Here is a 19268-nt window from a genome sequence, read left to right as displayed (position 1 = left end):
CCTCCTCACGCGGGCCAGAGGTGGGCGGACACCAAGGGGGCCGAGGGGGCACCCTGGACCGCGGGAGCTAAAGCAGCTGGGTGAACCCAAGGCCGAACTCCCGGAGACACGTGCGCCGCTTCTCCGCGCGCCACAACAGTGTGCGCCGCGCCCGCCTCCGCGCGCCTCTTTAACCCGGGCCTGTTGCGCTCTGCCCGTGGAGGAGGGGCCCGATGAGGGCCCGCCCCCGTGCAGGCCCCGCCCCGTGCAGGCCCCGCGGCTGGTTCCAGAGTTACCGCTAGGTGCGCGCTGGAAGCAGTTGCGGACCATGTTCGCTCCCCCAGGGCCGCCGCCAGGGTAGGCTACGAGCCCCGCATGCTCGGAGGCGTTGTGGTCTCTTGACTCACGTTTCTTACTAGTGATGGTGTATTAACTAAAATGAATGTGTACCTAATGACTGGGGTCAGGAAGTTATTGCTATTGTTATTTTCATTATAAGCCAGTTTTCATTTATTGATGTTTCTGCCAAGAAAGCTTGATTCTCGGTCTTTCTGCCTCACACACCTTCCTGTAAGACTGGGGAAAGGACATTAGAAAGGGACCGGAGAAAGTCAGAGGATATTAGGAACTAAACCAGTCACAAAGGTGTGACTCCTTCCTCTCACCCCAGCCTCACCTGCCCTGGTGAACATCTGAGAAAGAGCAGTCAGAGGCAGCACTGTTCATATCCCTCCCCACAAACGCACTGCAATTCTACAAGAAACACTTGATGTCTTTCATACTCCCAAGCATATTTAAAATTGCAAACACCCTGCCCCAGACACATAAACACACACACTCACATACACACACACTCCTTATCCCCCTTGTTGGTCTTATTTTCCTCCTGGCAATAAATTCCCTCTAATATAAAACACTAAAATGATGACAGCTCGGGGGTGGAGTCTGGATTGTTTGATGACATATCCCCAGTGCCTGTTATATAGCAAACACTCAAATATCTGTGCAGTGGAGTGAATAAATTCATGAATTTGTCAAAGACATATTTGTCAAAAGCACACACCCAATGGAAGTCCTAGCCAGAGCGCTTAGGCAAGAAAAAGAAATAAAAGACATCCAAGCTGGAAAAAAAAGAAGTAAAATTGTCACTATTTGCAGATGACATGATATTATTTATATATAAAAAACCCTAAAGATTCCATCAAAAAACTGCTAGAACTAATTAACAAATTTAGTAAGGTTTCAGGATACAAAGTCAATATACAAAATATGTTGTGTTCCCATACACTAATAATGAACTATCAGAAAGGGAAATAAAGAAAACAATTCTATTTATTGCATCAAAAAGAATAAAATACCTAGGAATAAACTTAACCAATAGAGTGAAAGACATGTACACTGAAAACTGTAAGACATTGATGAAAGAAACTGAAGAAAACACAATTAAATGGAAAGATATCCTGTGCTTATGGATTGGAACAATTAATATTATTAAAATTTCCATAGTACTGAAAGCAATCTCCAGATTCAATGCAATCCTTACTGAAATTCCAATGGCATTTTCCACAGAAATAGAACAATCCTAAAATTTGTATGTAACCACAAAAGACCCAGAATAGGCAAAGCAATCTTAAGAAAGAAGAACAAAGCTGGAAGCAACACACTTCCTGATTTCAAACAGTATTACAAAGCTATAGTAATCAAAACAGTAAAGTATTGGCATTACAAGCAACTTATGAATCAATGGAACAGAAAAGAGAGCCCAGAAATAAACCCACAAAATTAACATGGTCAATTAATTTACAATAAAGGAGTCAAGGATATACAATGGGGAAAGGATAGTCTCTTCAATAAATGGTGTTGGGGAAACTGGACAGCCACATGCAAAAGAATGAAACTAGACTACTATCTTATACCATACACAAAGATTAACTCAAAATGGATTAAAGATTTGAATATAAGACCTGAAACCATAAAACTCCTAGAAGAAAACATAGGTGGTAAGCTCCTTGACATCAGGTCATAATTTTTTGGATCTGACTCCAAAAGCCGAGGCAGCAAAAGCAAAAATAAACTGGTGGGACTACATCAAACTAAAATGTTTCTGCACAGCAAAGGAGATCATCAACAATGAAAAGGCAACCTTTTGAATCAAGAAAATGTTTGCAAATCATGTATCTGATTTGCAGATATTTGCAGATATTTTATATATCCAAAATATATAAAGAACTCATACAATTCAATATCAACAAGAACAAACAATTCAATTAAAAAGTGGACAGAGCATCTGAATAGACATTGTTCCAAAGAAGACATACAGATGGCCAACATGTACATGAAAAGATGCTTAACATCACTAATCATTAGAGAAATGCAAATCAAAACCACAGTGAGATATCACCTCACACCTGTCAGAGTGGCTATCATCAAGAAGACAACAAATAACAAATGTTGGCCAGTATGTGGATAAAAGGGAACCCTGTGCACTGTTGATAGGAATGTAAATTGATCCAGCCACTGTGGAAGACAGTATGGCTGCTCCTCAAAAAGTTAAAAATAGAACTACCATATGATCTAGCAATTCAATTTCTGAGTATTTATCCAAAGAAAATGAAAACAATAACTCGAAAACATACATGCATCCCCATGTTCATTGCGGCTTACAATAGCCAAGACATGGAAACAGCCAAAGTGTCCACTGATGAACGAATGGATAAAAAAATTGTGGTATATATATACAATGGAATACTAAAATTGAATACATAAAAGAGGAAGAAATACAAAAAAAAAAGAAATCTTGCCATTTGCGACAATACGGATGGACTTTGAGGGCATTATGCTAAGTGAAATAAGTCAGACAGAGAAGACAAATACCATATGATCTCACTTATATGTAAAATTTAAAAAAAAAAACCTAATAAACTCATAAATACAGAGAACAGATTGGGGGTTGCCAGGGATGGGGGTTGAGGGTTGGGTGTAGGAGGTTAGAAAGTACAAACTTTCAACTATAAAATAAATAAGTTCTGGGGATGTAATGTACAGACAGCATGGTGACTATAATTAAATAATACTGTACTGCATATTTGAAAGTTGCTAAGAGAGGAAATCTTAAAAGTCTTCATCACAAGAAGAAAAAAATTTTTGTAACTGTGTATGACACATGTCAACTGGACTTATTATGGTGATCGTTTTGCAACACATACAAATATCAAATCATTATGTTGTACACCTGAAATGAATATGTTATATGTCAATTATACCTGAATTTTAAAAATTAACCAAATTTATCTTTTAAAAGCACAAACAATAAAACAAAACAAAAAACACTCACCTGGGATATTTCTCACTCACCTTGCTACCAAGGGTTCGTAAACCTGAGGCCACAATACATCCTTTCCATGCATCTTAAGCAGGGCCTGTCATTCCATCCACTTTGCAGTGAGGAAACTGAAGCTTGGGTGGGTTAGTTTGTTCAAAGTCTCTCAACCAGCAACAGCCAGAAGTTGGGGAGGGGGCACACTCCCTCCAGCACTCGTATCAAAGGCTGGCCCTGACCCTGGTGCCTCTGTGTGGGCAGGTAGAGCAGCGGGCTGTGCACTGACCCCTGGCCAAGGCCTTTTCTTTTTTTTTCCCATTGCGGGATGGGGAGTCTTCCTTGGGGGCTGGGGGATGGTATCTGTGGTATCTCCAGATCAGGCTGGAGCCCAGGGACTAGGGATGCAGGTTTGAAGGAATGATCTGGGTTTGCAGATGTTTCTGTCTCTCCTTTGTGGCACCACGTGTGTCCCCTGGAGCCTGGGGCAGGAAGCTGGGAAGCCCCAGGTTTCCTAATTCTGCATTCCTGAAGACTTCAGGGCCCTCTTCCTTAACCCCTGCCCACCTCCTACAGCTCTGCACTGTGACTCTCCAGTCCTCAGCCTGTAGGGAGACCAGGCTTCTGTCCCAGACCCCCCTCTCTGGATAAAGTCAGGGACTGTGGTGTGAACAGTTCATCCAGCATGGGGTGGGGGCAGTTTGAGAGGCCACAGGCTCTCTTTGTTTGCAAAGTTCTCTCCCATTCCTCTCCTACCTCCAGTCTGCGTTCTCTTCCTAAGAAAATAAAGGGCCTCTTCCTATTTCAGTCTCACTGTCTCACAGAAACACTGCAGGAGACTCTGGGATGAATTGGGTTTTATTTGAAGTTTTTATAATTTCAGCTTTATCTTTCCACATTGCCTACTTCTCCATTCCCTGACCCCTTCCTCTTTTTGCCCCCTCAATGTCACGTTCATTCTCCTCACCCTCTCCTTCTGTGGCCCCATTCCTTCCCTTCCCACATTTTCCCAACCCCCTTAACCCAGCTCTCCGTTCTCCCTGCTCCTGCCTCCCTTGCTTTCCTTTGGCTCCTTCTGCGTTGGATGTTCTCCTCCCCTCCTCCGCCCTTTCCCTCACTCCCTGGCCCTATCCACACTTTTGGATCAACAGTTTCCGATGGAGATCAGGAGATGTGCCCATTCTCTGCACAGCAGCCAGTGGGGGCTTTGGGAAATATAAATTGTACCGAAACAAATGAACGTCTGGACAATTTGAGCCTCAGGGACAGAAGAGAAAAAAGGTGTATTGGGGGAGGGGGTGTATTCTCTTAAACGGCTAATAGATACATTCCAATGACTTTATTATTATGCTTATGGATGGCAATCACTCCGGAGCGCCATCTTTTGAAAGGCAATCAGCTTTAAGAATGATTGAGTTTCACCTTGGTAGCAACACATCACTAGACTCAGCTGGTTCCCAGGTGAGAAACTGGCACAGCAGATGAGTTATTTTCTCCAAGGCCGTGCTCCCAAGCTCTGGCCGCAAAAGGATCCTTACCCACTTTCGTCATTTCTTCCTCGGTTCAATTAGGTGAAGGGTTTATCCTCTTGGTGAATGAATGGCTTGATAATCCTTTCATAATGTTGAGACATTTACTGTTTTACTTCTGTTTAAGATTATTTCTGTTGTATTCTGTTCAGGAATTTCAAAGGGAATAATCCCCTTCTGAAATTCATGGCTGATCTAAGGAGGCATATAAAAAACCATTAAAAGAATAAAGTGGTTCAACATCACCTGAAAACCTTGTTTCCTTAAAAAAATAATTTAAAAAATGAAAAAGAAATCTTTATAGCTCTCAACTCAAAAGGTCAAAAGATTATATTTTCATTTTTGTTCTTTTCATATTGCTTGGAAGAGAGACAGTTTTAAATGCCTTATAAAATAGCTTGCATTACGAAAGATTATCAGTTAATTTATAAACTTGCTTTGTTTCTAATGGATCATTTGGAAACCTGGGGAAAGTATCTGTTAAATTTTCATGTCTACAAATCCTCTGCTAATTCAATTAGAAAGGTTTCTGAGCAGTAAATTCAAGGTATGTGATAAGGTTACCTTCAAGTTTTATACCAGGAAAAATAAAATAAAATAAAATCACTGTGCAAAATGAAATCTCAGAGCCATATAGTTGCAGTAAAAAAAAAAAAAGTAATGAAAATGGTATACACATATAATGGAATATTATTCAGCCTTAAAAGAGAAGGAAAGCCTGTCATATGCTACAACATGGATGAACCTTGAGGACATAACACTAAATGAAATAATCTAGTTACAAAAAAGACAAATACCGCATGCTTCCACTTATATGAGGTATCTAAAGTGGTCAAACTCTTGGAAAAAGAAAGTGAAATAGTAATTGCCAAGGCTGGGGTGAGGGGAATAAAGAATTATTCACTGGGCTTCAATTTTGTGAGATAAAAAAGTTCTAGGGGACTTCCCTGGTGGCGCAGCGGCTGAGAATCCGCCTGCCAATGCAGGGGACACGAGTTCAATCCTTGGTCCGGGAAGATCCCACATGCCATGGAGCAACTAAGCCCGTGCGCCACAACTACTGAGCCTGAGCTCTAGAGCCCGAGAGCTACAACTACTGAGCCCACAAGCTATAACTATTTAAGCCCACATGCCTAGAGCCCGTGCTCCACAACAAGAGAACCCACCGCAATGAGAAGACTGCGCACTGCAATGAAGAGTAGCCCCAGCTCGCCACAACTAGAGAAAGCCTGTGAGCAGCAACGAAGACCCAATGCAGCCAAAAAAAAAAGAAAAAAAAGCCCTAGGAATCTGGTGCCCAACAAGATACACATAACAAACACATAGTTAACTCTACTGTGCTGTCCACCTCAACGTGGTTAAGATGGTAAATGTTATGTATAAGGTTTATGGGAAAAACACAATAAAAACAAGTAGTGAAAGTTGAACTTGTAAATCCAATGTTAGATATTTGAAGGGACAAAAATTAGCCAGGTATTGAGGAGAGAGACATGGCTAAGTGACAATAATGAAGTCAGATAAGGGTTTCCCTGGCAGGATTTCCGTTACTCTTAATACCGAAGCTACATGTCCTTCGCTCTGAGAGCCAATTAAGCTGTGGAGAAACGTGTCCTTATGAGTTAGGGGTAGAGCTTGAGCACTGATTCTGAATTATTTGTTTTTGAAGATTTCAGATAGGTCTCTATTGCCATTTCAATGTCTTTACCTTTAAAAGTGGAACATGATAATATTAGAATTTCATTGCTCTGTGGCAACATCTAAAATTTCTACTGTCCCCAAAACAACTTAGTAACAAGAGAGGCTCCCACTCTGACCAGTTCAGAGGTCACCCGAAGCTATTCCTTAGACAGGGTCATTTTTAGAGTAACATAGCAGGGCGTCAGTTATGGGACCTACCCCCAAACCTTTCTCTCCAACTATCATTGACCTTGAAATTCTACCATTTGAGAGTCATTCCTTTGCGTTAAACATTGTCCTACCCACTAAGATCTCTTTTCAAACTCAGGGAAGGAGTAGGGCATTGACCCTATCACTTTACTTCTGTGGATCTTAACCTTTTTCTTTTGTTTGTTTTGGTCACAACTTTGAGTATTTATGCGACATTTTCTCAGAAAAAAGCACTCATGAACAAACCAAAAAAATTTCTTACAAGTTCTGATGGTTCACAGGAACACACCACCCTTACCGCCCACCAAAGTTGTTCCTGGCTGGGTGACTCTGTAAGCACCTTGGGCAGGGAGGTTCGGGGTGATTGAGTGGAGCTAGTTGAGAAGGAGAATAGAAGAGGAAAAGGTGAGTGGAGAGGGTGGGGGGCCCAGGGAGCTAATTTGTATTTTCAAATTTGCCTGTAGCAATAACAATTAGGTAGCTTTTAAGTGTTCACTCTGTGCTAGAAATTTAATAAACACTAAATGAGATAATGCAGGTAAATAAAGCATTTAGTCATTATTCTTTTCTCATTTCATGGTTGCAATGACACCATGGGGGATTATTAGCCCGTTTTACACATACGGAAGCTGAGGTTCAGGGAGGTGAAGTAACCTTGCTCAAGGTAACTTGCTCAGGGTGACCTGAGCCCAGAGAGCGTGGCTCTCCTCGTTGACCTGGGCACGTGTCATCACCACCCCCTTTCCCATGGCCTCCTCCAACTCTCCTGCAGCCTCCTGGTTTCCTTCTGTGTTGAGAATCCTTGCCCTGCTGGCTCAGGTCTTCCCCTACGCATTGTTGGGGTGACTGGGTGTGCCTGTCAGCCCTGTGGGGATATCTCTGTTGCCCTTCTATCCATCAGTGAGCAACTTCCTCTGTAGCCTGTTGTGCCTCTTTTGGAGATGGTGGCCTGTCCCTGCTGTTCTCTTCCAGCCTGCTCCCTTTGCTGGTCACCCTTAACACAGATAGGGATTTTAGAGATAAGAAGTATGGATGGTCAGTGGAAGAATTGCTCTTTGTGTGTAGGATGACGGTACCATACTGACCCTGCCGGTGTCTTTGGATGACTGTTTACAACGCCTCATATTCATACATTTGGGTATTGACTCATTCGTTCCTTCAATTTTTTTTTTTTTTTTAAGCAATTGCTATATGCCAGACTCCGTGCCCAGCACTGGGCACTGTCCTTGTCCCAAAGATCCTTTGAATGACCAGGAGACAAAACAGCAGTAAAAATCTATCCAGGGTTGGGGGCAGGGAGCACAAAGGTGGTGGGCTGTATCTGTTAGAGTCAAGTGACTTCAAAGAGAGGCTGACCTTGACATTCATTTCGGAAGCTAGGTAAGCTTCACCAGATGCACTGGGTGAGGGCGGCAGTGTGAAATAAATCATGAAGGCAGAAGGCAAGGACGTGAGCTGGACTCCATGAACTTGAACGCAGCAATATTTTCCATCTTTACTTGCATTCACCTCTATCTGAAACTCAGCATCCACTTCGATAACAAATCGCAGTAGCATTAACAGCCTCTGAGACTCGGTCACCCACAGATATCGTGGTTCTTTGGCATCATAAGAAAATCGTGGCAGATACCTCAAATATTGTTACAAAAACAAAGTATGTCTGTTATTAGACCCACTGCTATAACTTGCAATACAACACGTTAATTAAAACCACATATATTACTATACACAGATGTCTTTTTTTTTTTTTTTTGCGGTACACGGGCATCTCACTGTTGTGGCCTCTCCCGTTGAGGAGCACAGGCTCCGGACACACAGGCTCAGCGGCTATGGCTCACGGGCCCAGCCGCTCCGCGGCATGTGGGATCTTCCCGGACCGGGGCACGAACCCGTGTCCCCTGCATCAGCAGGCGGACTCTCAACCACTGCGCCCCCAGGGAAGCCCCTACACAGATGTCATTTTTAAGAACTATTTTGACAATCGTGTTTTGATATAATTGGTTGCCTTTGGAACACGGCACATTTTATTTCAGGCATTTAAAAACATTTTACTAGGATGAAGTCCACAGGCCTCACCAGACAGCTAGAGGAGTGTGTGAAACAAAAAGCAGTTGAAGCACTCTGCCTGGAAGGGCTTCAGCCAGGCAAGTGCCCTGATCACTGCAGCATTTTCAAGAGCTCACCCAGGCATCTGTGCCCTTTAGGAGGCAATGGCACCAGTGCAGGCGTGAGACCGTGGGCCCCAGAAGGAAGGTAGGAACAGGGGCAGTGGGAGGCAGGGATGCTTCAGGAGATGCTAAGAAGCTCTGGGGTCTCATCACTGTTTTCGGAGCTCCCCTACTTTACGCTGCTGTAGGCGAGACCTGCAGCACCCCGGAGTTTGGCACCCAGGATACTCTGCCTCTCATCCCCCACTGCCTGAGTCCTTGGCTTGCATGGGAGCCTCTCCCCTAGCCTGCCTCCCCAACGTCCCTCACCCCCGGCTGCTCTAAGTAACCCCAGAAGGCTTCGCTCAAAATCACCGTGTCATGCCCACGACAGCCCCATCCGGCCCCAACGTGGCTGCCCCCGAGAGAGACATAAAGATCCCAGAGACAACCGGCCACTTGTCCACCAGATGGGAGAGGGGCCTGAGGATTGGTGGAGAAGGGGGCGGGGCAGGGAGGAGGATGAGGAGGATGCCAAGGGGAAGGAGGAACCAGGATTCCTGGAATTTCTGCCTCCTGAGCCAATGCCAAGAGCGAGCCCGGCAATAAGCAGAACTCGGGCGCACACCGGACTTCAGCCTTGGAGTCCTGAGATGTGCTTCCGGGCGATGGCTCACCAGGCGCTGGAGCCCAAACCTTATTACGGGACCTGCAACACGTTAAGCCACTATTCATTTAATATTGTAAGAGACTGGAATCCCTGTCCTGGTCATAAAACACCCCGGTCCTCACACCAGCCACCGAAATCTTCCTATTCTTGTGTCAGCGACCCAAGCTGGCTTGGTCTGGAAAAGCCATTGATTGGGACCTTACTAAGGTGAACATATTGGGGTGAACAATCTAGCCCCTCTCCTCTTACCACCTTACTGTCAGGGCAAGGAGGGGACTAGTCTAAGTGATGCCATGATATGAGTCACAGGCACTGTGTGCTTCTCACGTGCCAGGCTCTGAACTCAGCACTTAAACACGTCACTGCATTTAACCTTTCAAGGACCCTCTAAGGTAAGCCTGGCAATTTTTCCCATTTTACCTGCGAGAAAACTGCTGCTCAGGGAGGGGAAGTAACTTGCCCAGTCCAGTAAGTGGGGAAGCCAGGATTGAGACCCAGGGGCGTCTGATGACAAAGGCCTCTGAGTACTTAAACAGGGTGGGACCCAAGTGAGCTTAGCTCCTCCAGCATCCAGTCCCATGTACCTCCAAAACCAGGCTTTTCCTGCTGGGCCACAGCAGTGCTGGCTCTGCTGCCTACTTTAAAACTGAAAACCTACAGATATGGCTTTAAAAAAGCTCTTATCTGTTAGAGTTTCATATTGAAGCATCTACAGATGAAATGATATGCTGACTAGTATTTGCTTTAAAATACTTTACTGTAGAGTCAGCAAATTTTTTCTGTCAAAGGCCAGATAGCAAATATTTTAAGCATGTGGCCCTCATGATTTCTGTCACGACTACTCACCCTTGCTGGTGTGATGCAAAAGCAGGTATAGACAATACAGAAACGAATGGGCATGGCTGTGTTCCAATAAAACTTTTTTACGAACAGAGGAGGCAAGTTGGATTTGGCCCATCGTTTTGGCCAATCCCAGCTCTAGTGCAAGAAAAGGAGAGGAACAGATAAGTGAAAAAGATTAACAAAATGTTGAAAATTGTTGAAGTTGGTTAAGGGGTACCTGGTGGTTCATTACACTATTTTCTCTATTTTTGAATATTTTGAATATTTCCATAATAAAAAATTCAAGCACCCTGGGGAAAAAAGAAAAAAACAAAAAAACAAAAAACCTGTAAACCTTAGGCACAAGGAAAGCCCATCTGAAATTGTCTTCATTTGTCAGGAGCAGATTCCTATACAGGAAAGCTTCCCTACCAAGGGTTAGGACTATTGGTGCTCAGAGGTAGTGGAGAGAAAAAGGCCCAGGGACCATAGCTGCCCCTTCCTTCACCAGGAAGTCCTTCCCTGATGGACAGGGAGACACTGGGACCACCCCAGCCTTCATCCTATTCTCCCCTCTTCATCTGGTGCCACAGGGCCATGACCCCCTGATGGACTCATGTCCTAGGCAATGACTGTCAGTGGCCGTCAACCTCCCCGGAAGAGAGACAAAGCAGTGCCCCCGTGGGAAGTAGCCAACACCACCCTGAAATAGACTGGCGCCAAACTGAGCTTGAATCTGATCAAGTCTCTAGATACTACTACCATTCCTAGGAAATACAGGGGACAGAGGAACACGTTAAACTACACCACAGGGGTATAATTGACAGAATCCAGGTCAAATGACTTGGTTTCTTTAACAAATAAGTCACAAGAAAAAAAAGGAAAGAAAGAAAAAAGATGGGAGGGAGGAAGATTGAACAGAGACCTATGGATTGCAAGGGACTTTGAAGAGAGCCATCAATTACGTGTATAGACTACATTTGGTTCTTGACTGAAACAGTAATAAACAAAAACAAAACAGCTTAACTATTTGTAACATTTAAGAGACAATTGTAGTACAAACTATTCTGTATAAAATAAGCGGCGAGGGTATATTGTGCAACACAGGGAATATAGCCAAAATTTTATAATAAGTGTAAATGGAGCATAACCTTCAAAATTGTGAGTCACTATACTGTACACCTGTAACCTATGTAATATTGTACATCAACTACCATTTAAAAAAATGTTTTTAAAAAGAGACAATTGAAAATGTGAACACCAAATGGACCTTTAATGTTTTTAAGGAGTTTTTGTTAATTTCTTGCCTGACCATTGGCTATCTGCTGCCTCTATTTTTTTTATTATGGTAAAATAGACATAACATAAAGTTTACCACTTTAACCACTTTTAAGCATACAATTCAGTGGTATTACATACACAGTGTCATGCCACCATCACTGTATTCATTCCCAGATATTCATATTTTTAAGGTATAATATGGCATTATGTCTAAAAGACATTTCCTTTTTAGAGATTAAATAAAATGTTCAAAGAATCTTGTCACCTCTCTGCTTTCCTGTCGCTAGAGGATAATGTCCTACATTCCTAATGTGGCCTCTGGATCCAGCCCCTACCTGCCCTTCTAGTCACATCTCCCACCACCTTCTCAGGCCACTCTCTCTGCTTCAGCCACATGGTCTTCATGCCAGGACCACATGGTGACTTTCAAGGGCACTTTTGCCTTTGTGAGGTTCCTTCTTTCATAAATTATATTTTACAAATGTATTAATATAAAGACCAATGCATGAATATTATATTTAAAACATTTTCTTCAACCCAAAGTCCATTTTTTTCTTCTGGTTTTAAAAGAAATTAAAATATTTGCATGGGCTCCTTTTAGTGTTGTGGGCCCCTGACACTGTACTGGCGACAGCTAACGGAGAAATCAGCCTGGTCACGAATTCAGTCTCCACCTCCCCTCTCCTCCACCTCCATCCTGGCGAGCCCTGCTCTTCCTTGGAGAAGCCTTCTCTAACTTTCCCAAGTCCCCACGGTGAGCTCGTGGCCCCCTCATGTGCACTCATGCTTCCCTACACCCTGGCTTCATGAGAAGCATCACAGTTGAGAATCATGTATTAATGTGTGTGATCCTTTGCTGTCTCCCCCGCTAGGTTGTCCATCTCTGTAATCCCAGCACCCAGGCCAGTGCCGGGTGCTTAATAATAAATATTTGCTGAAGAAATAAATACATTTGAGGTGGGAAGGGACATCAGTGGTATTCTAAAACATTCAAATAGGAAAAACAAAAATGTCCGGAAAGAAATACACCAAAAGGTTAACAATGTTTATTTTTGTGGGGGAGAGGGTTGGGGGGAGGTAGTAGGAGTTAGAAAGAGTGGTGGGTTTAAGAGTGAGTTTTACAAAGTTGCTAAGAGACTAGATCTTAAATGTCCTCACCACAAAAAAGTAATGATAATTGTGTGATGTGATGGAGGTGTTAGCTGATGCTATGGCGGTCATCATATTGCAATATATAAATGTATCAAATCAACAGGCTGTATACCTTACACTTGCTCAGCGTTATATGACAATTATGTCTCAATAAAAAAAGAGAGTGATTTTTATCTTCTTGGTTATACTTAAGTGCATTTTCAAGTTCTTTCTCAATGACCACCTGTTGCTTGTGTCTTAAAAATATTAAAACCAAACAGCAGAGAAGCATTCTTTCCAGACAAGTACTAAAAGAAAAACTCTACTGCCTACAAACTCCTTGAAGCATGGCTGTGTCTATCTTGTTCTCTGTGGTGTCCCTCGTGATGGGCACATTATACGTGCTCGGTCATTACTGTTGACTGACCAAATGCTGATCCTTGGGGTCTGGATTAGAGATGGGAGCTGGTGACAGCAGGAAGGAGGCTGCTGTTTTGCCCCGATAAGGATGAGATGGGGGTGCTGCACGATCAGCAGAAGGTGGAGAGTACGGGACCTTTCAGAGGTACGATTAGCAGGATACAGAGAGAAAGAATTCATTTTGCGTAGACAACTGGGTGGATTGTGAAGTAGGGATTAAGGCAGAGAGTGCAGCGGAGGGGGAGAGATAATGAGCTCACCTTGGGCTTTTTACATGTAAGATGCTCTTGGCACACCGGGATGAAAAAGCCAGGAGGGCAGTGAGGATGAAGGACTGGGAGTTCAGGACACTGAAGAACCATACTCGGGGGCCACAGCGCCCAGGTGGCGTTTGTTGGCAGCTATCTTCTCCCAAGTGGATCAAATTGCCCTGTTCCTGTTCCCAGGCTGGAACACCAAGATGTTGCCAGCTGTGGCTTGCTTCAGAGCTCTTGGAGAGGAAGAGGAAGCTTTGCTGAGACAAGGATGCAAACCTATCCCACGGGGTGAGGCAGAAACTGGGGAGAACTGGTCTAGCCTCTGAACTCAGGACTAGAAGCAAAACAGCCATCAGCTACATGTACTAAGTCAGAGTCCAAGTCGAAGTTTAAGAAAACAAGCACATAGGAACATAGAGAGGCAGATATTTCTATTCAGTAACAATCACTGCCTCGGACCAACTGAATCATCCTTCAGCTCATGCCTAGACTGGAACCACTTCTCATTCCTAGTGTGTCCTTGCTCTGAAATGGGCATATGAGTCACTGGGAAAAGAGGATTCGATTAACAAAGATTCAATTTGACTACAGCTGTGGCCAAAAAGTGGGGTGTGCCTGCAGGGCAAGCCTTCCCCTTGGGCAGCCAGGTTGCCATGCACCCTGTTCATGCCTGCTGCTGGTCATTGTGCCCCAGATCTCACCATCAGGGGGTGTACCATTGGGGGAAGGCATGGCAGCCTCCAAGAATCTTATTTCAAAATGTAAATATTCCATCAGGGTAGCACATCCCAGTAGCTAAGAACTTGTTGCAAATTTGCTTTTCAGTTCTCTTTTCTCCTTGAGGGTTTGCTAGAATCAGCGCCCTGAGAGTAGAGAGGAGTTTTAATGAGGGAAGGAAAGGACAGAGGTAGTTGTGTAATTTGGTCGGAGGCAGGGGGAGGGAGGGGGCTGGGAGGTGCAGCTTGAAAGCTGTGGGCATGAGGTGGGGGTGGGGTATAGCATGGGAGGGGTCTGCATGAAGTGTAGCTGTTCCAGATGCATGTGGGGACCAGTTGAACTGATCCTACAAGTAGCTCACATCCTCCGTGTGCTTTGTGAATTGTTCTGAGTGGTCCATGTATGTTCCGTGATTTTTTTCCCAACTGTATAGAAAACCTCTTCTTCCGGGGGCCTTTCCTTATATTTCAGTAACCTTTTTTTTTTTTTAATACATTTATTTATTTTATTGTATTTATTTCTAGCTGGATTGGGTTTTCATTGCTGTGTGCGGGCTTTCTCTAGCTGCGGTGAGCGGGGGCTATTCTTCGTTGCGGTGCTCAGGCTCCTCATTGCGGTGGCTTCTCTTGTTGCGGAGCACGGGCTCTAGGTGCACAGGTTCAGTAGTTGTGGCTCATGGGCTCAGTAGTTGTGGCTCGTGGGCTCTAGAGTGCAGGCTCAGTAGTTGTGGCGCACGGGCTTAGTTGCTCCACGACATGTGGGAACTTCCCGGACCAGGAATCGAATCCGTGTCCCCAGCATTGGCAGGCAGATTCTTAACCACTGCACCACCAGGGGATTCCCTACTTCAGTAAACTTTGAATCTCTTGGCATCACACTGGACACACAGTCTCTGCTTTATAAGACATGCTCATTGTTAGCTTGAGGAGAAAAGCCCAGCCAGAAACCAAGCATCCAGCAAGCACAGTGATAACTTCAACAAGTTTTGCACACAACAGCATCTGCAAATAACACAGAGCGCCACAAACAGCTACAGTCTCCACAAACAGCTCTAGGCTCTGCAAACAGCTGTATATTTTAACACAATTAAAAATTTAAATTGTGATTTAAAAATTTAAATACATTTACAGACCAGAGGCTCTGCAAATAGGTGTAGGCTCTGCAAACAGCTATGGGATATGTGAACAGCTATAGGTTTGCAAAAGGAGGCAAGCTCTGTGAACAACTGCAATCTGCAAGTGCTTGCAGGCTCTGCAAACAGCTACAGGTTCTGCAAACAGTTGGACAATAGGCTAAAAGTATCAACTACAGACCCAAGGCTGAGAACGCTATTAGAGCTTTTGAAACTGGTCACCACTTACCCTTTCCACGAGGAATACATATTAAGATAAAGATAGGAAGGGATGGGAGAAGGGCAAGTAAATTTGATAAATAAAGGTTAGGGGCTCTGGGTGGGTTGAAAATGTGTCAAAAATAATTCAACAAACATTGATAGGGGCATTTTGATGTGCTGAGAATGGTGCGAGGGACAATGAGAAGTGTGGGGAACTATGTGTTCTCACTGATCATGGAAATTCAAACTCCCCCTGGGGCCTTTCTGGTAGCCCTTGGGAATACCTGCACACAGCACAGATTGATTTCCTTCTGAGTCATGATTACTGTGTACCTGGCTAATGCCCCTGGTTATCAACTGGAGCAATAAAAGCATATTACAATCCACTTGAATACTGCATCCAAAGGAGGTTGACACCCCTGCTGATGGCTGATGGCATCAGGGCTCGGACAGTCTTGTCTGTGGGGACACAGGTACTCTAAGGGCAAAGAGTAGACCAGGACTGGGGGCAGGACTCCGTGCATGACACCACCCCAATACATGATCCCCACGTGCTCCTATGTGACCCTAAGGGTCAGAGAAGCATGGGAATGAGGCCGAAGTGTTTGCTTGATTAAAGCAGGCTTGTGGCAGGAGATGACGGGCCCGGGACATAGACACACCAGCTGATGGCTTGGGAGAAAGATGGCAGTTGAGGTAAGAGGAAAGGAGCAGTCCTGGGGGTGAATGCACAGACACTTTCTGGCTGTATGGCCTTGGGAAGATGATTTAACCTTTCTGAGTTTCAGTTTCATATTCTATGGAAAGTGGGGATAGTAATAGGACCTACCTCATAGTGTTATGATAAGGATTAGATGAGCTCAGATAAATAAAGTGCTCAGAACAGCGATGGTGTACGCTGAGCTCCATCTAGGACAAAGGTAATGACAGTGATGGTGATGGTGATGGTGATGGTGGTGGTGATGGTGGTGAAGATGTTGGTGCAGATGATGGTAGTGGTGGTGGTGATGTCACTGCTGATGGTGATGGAGATCGTAATAGTTTCCAAGAGCTGCTTTAACAAAGTACCAAAATTGGGTGACTTAAACAACAGAAATTTATTGTCTTGCTGTTCTTTTTTTTTTTTTGGCTGTGCTGCATGGCTTGTGGGATCTTAGTTCCCCGACCAGGGATTGAACCTGTGCCCCCTGCAGTGGAAGCGCAGAGTCCTAACCACTGAACCACCAGGGAATTCCCTGTCTCACTGTTCTTTATTGTCTCATAGTACCTGTAAGTCTGAGGTCAAGGTGTTGGCAAGATTAGTTCCTTCTGAGAATGTGAGGGAGAATCTGCCTCTCTCTTAGGTTGGATGGCAAGCTTTGACATTCTTTGGCTTGTAGATCCATTATCCCAAGCTCTACTTTCACATGGTGTTCTCCCAGTCTGTGTGTCTGTGTCCAAATTCCCCCTTTTTATAAGGACACCAGTCATATTGGATTAGGACCCATCTTTTTTTTTTTTTTTTTTGCAGTACAGAGGCCTCTCACTGTTGTGGCCTCTCCCGTTGCGGAGCACAGGCTCCGGACGCACAGGCTCAGTGGCCATGGCTCACGGGCCCAGCTGCTCCGCGGCATGTGGGATCTTCCCGGACCGGGGCATGAACCCGTGTCCCCTGCATCAGCAGGCGGACTCTCAACCACTGCACCACCAGGGAAGCCCTAGGTCCCATCTTAATGACCTCATCTTCTTTGATCATCTGTAAAGAGGCTATTTCCAAATAAGGTCACATTCGGAGTACTAGGAGTTAGGACTTCAACATTTTTGGAGAGACACAACCCATAACAGTGATAATGATGATGACGGTGATGATGATGGTGACGGTGTCCTTCCTTTCTCTTGCCTCTCTATGCCTGATTGAATAGTATAAAGAAATTCCTGTTCATTGCCTGGTGTCAGACCTTGCCCGTTTTAGGCCCATAGTGAATACCTACAGCATGGAATTGCAGTCAACCCCACCCTGCCATGACCTTGCTGGGTGACTTTAAGTTGGAGGTTCCCTACTCTCTGTTCTGAGTCCCCTCTCCGATCCAAGACAGAGGACCACACGGGGTGGGAAAACTCAGCCAGGGAAACAGGATGCAAGTTGTTTCAGCCAGCATCACTATATTGATATTCCCAAGGTTTGAGCAAGCCAGGCATGAGGCTGTGTTGTTTTATAAGTGTCTGTATAAACAGATGGCAGGGAAACACTCAGTTGTGACAGGAAGGGAGGGTAAGGCATGAAGAGTCACAAACACTCTGGCACAGTCTTCATCCCAGCTGAGCCCGGGCTTGGTGTTTGCTCAGATGTGACCCTTCCCTGGCCACAGCACGGATTGCATCACCTGTTGCCCTGGGGAAGAAGGGGTTAATCTGGGGGGATGGAAAATAAATAAGCACACACTCCATGGCAACACTGCCACCCCCTCCCCCCACAAACACACACATTGCATACCCTCCGGGAATAATCCCACATTCGAACACCTCATATAACAGCAGTTCCCCCTTACCTTCTGTGTCGTTTGCAAAGCACTCGGGTACACTTCTTTTTTAAAAATTTTAAATACTTCATTTTGAGATCATTTCAACTTTAAAGAAACACTGCAAGAACAGTACTAAGAACCCCCCTGTCTCTTTCACCCAGATTCTTTAACATTTCTCCACATTTGCTTTGTCACCTTCTCTCTTTTAATATACACCCATTAATCTTTTTCTGAATTTCAGAGCAAGTTGCAGAAATGATTGCCCGAAAATACAAGAACAATCTCCTGGATGAGTCACTCTAGGGCTCTCCAGTGTAGGGAATTGACATTGGTAAGACCCTACCGTTCAACCCACAGACTCTGTTCAGATGTCCACTGTCCCAATGATGTCTTTTTCCTCTTCTGGTTCAGGATGGAATCCAGGACCATGCAATGCTAAATGTTGTCATGGCTCAGCCATCTTTTTTTTTTTTTGGCCATAGCGCAGCTTGCGGGATCTTAGTTTCCCGACCAGGGATCAAACCCTGGCCCTCAGCAGTGAAAGCGCAGAGTCCTAACCACTGGACCGCCAAGGAGTTCCCCTCATCCATCTTTTTTAATCTAAGTTTCTTCATCTTTCTCTGACTTTTGCATCCTTAGCAGTCCTAAAGAGTTCAGGTACAAACTTCCAGTTATAAGAGAAATAAGTTCTAGGGACATAATGTACAGCATGGTGACTATAGTTACCAATACCGCATTTTTTTTTTTTTTTTTTTTTTTGCGGTACGCGGGCCTCTCACTGTTGTGGCCTCTCCCGTTGCGGAGCACAGGCTCCAGACGCGCAGGTTCAGCGGCCATGGCTCACAGGCCCAGCCGCTCCGTGGCATGTGGGATCTTCTCAGACCGGGGCACGAACCCGCATCCCCTGCATCGGCAGGTGGACTCTCAACCACTGCGCCACCAGGGAAGCCCCGCATTGTATTTTTGAAAGTTGCTAAGAAAGTAGATCTTAAGCTTTCATTACAAGAAAAAAATTGTAACTATGTGAGGGGATAGATGTTAACTAAACTTACTGTGGTGATCATTTCATAATATATACATATATCAAGTCATTATGCTGTACACCTTAAATTAATATAACATTATATTTCAACTATATCTCAATAAAACTTGAAAATAAAATAAGATACATTATATCAATTAAAAAAAAAAAGAATTCAGGACTTCCCTGGTGGCGCAGTGGTTAAGAATCCGCCTGCCAATGCAGGGGACATGGGTTCGATTCCTGATCCGGGAAAG

The sequence above is a fragment of the Stenella coeruleoalba genome (assembly GCF_951394435.1).
Source record: "Stenella coeruleoalba genome assembly, chromosome: 10".
NCBI classification, from domain to species: Eukaryota; Metazoa; Chordata; class Mammalia; order Artiodactyla; family Delphinidae; genus Stenella; species Stenella coeruleoalba.
Note: the sequence above shows the minus strand (reverse complement) of the source record.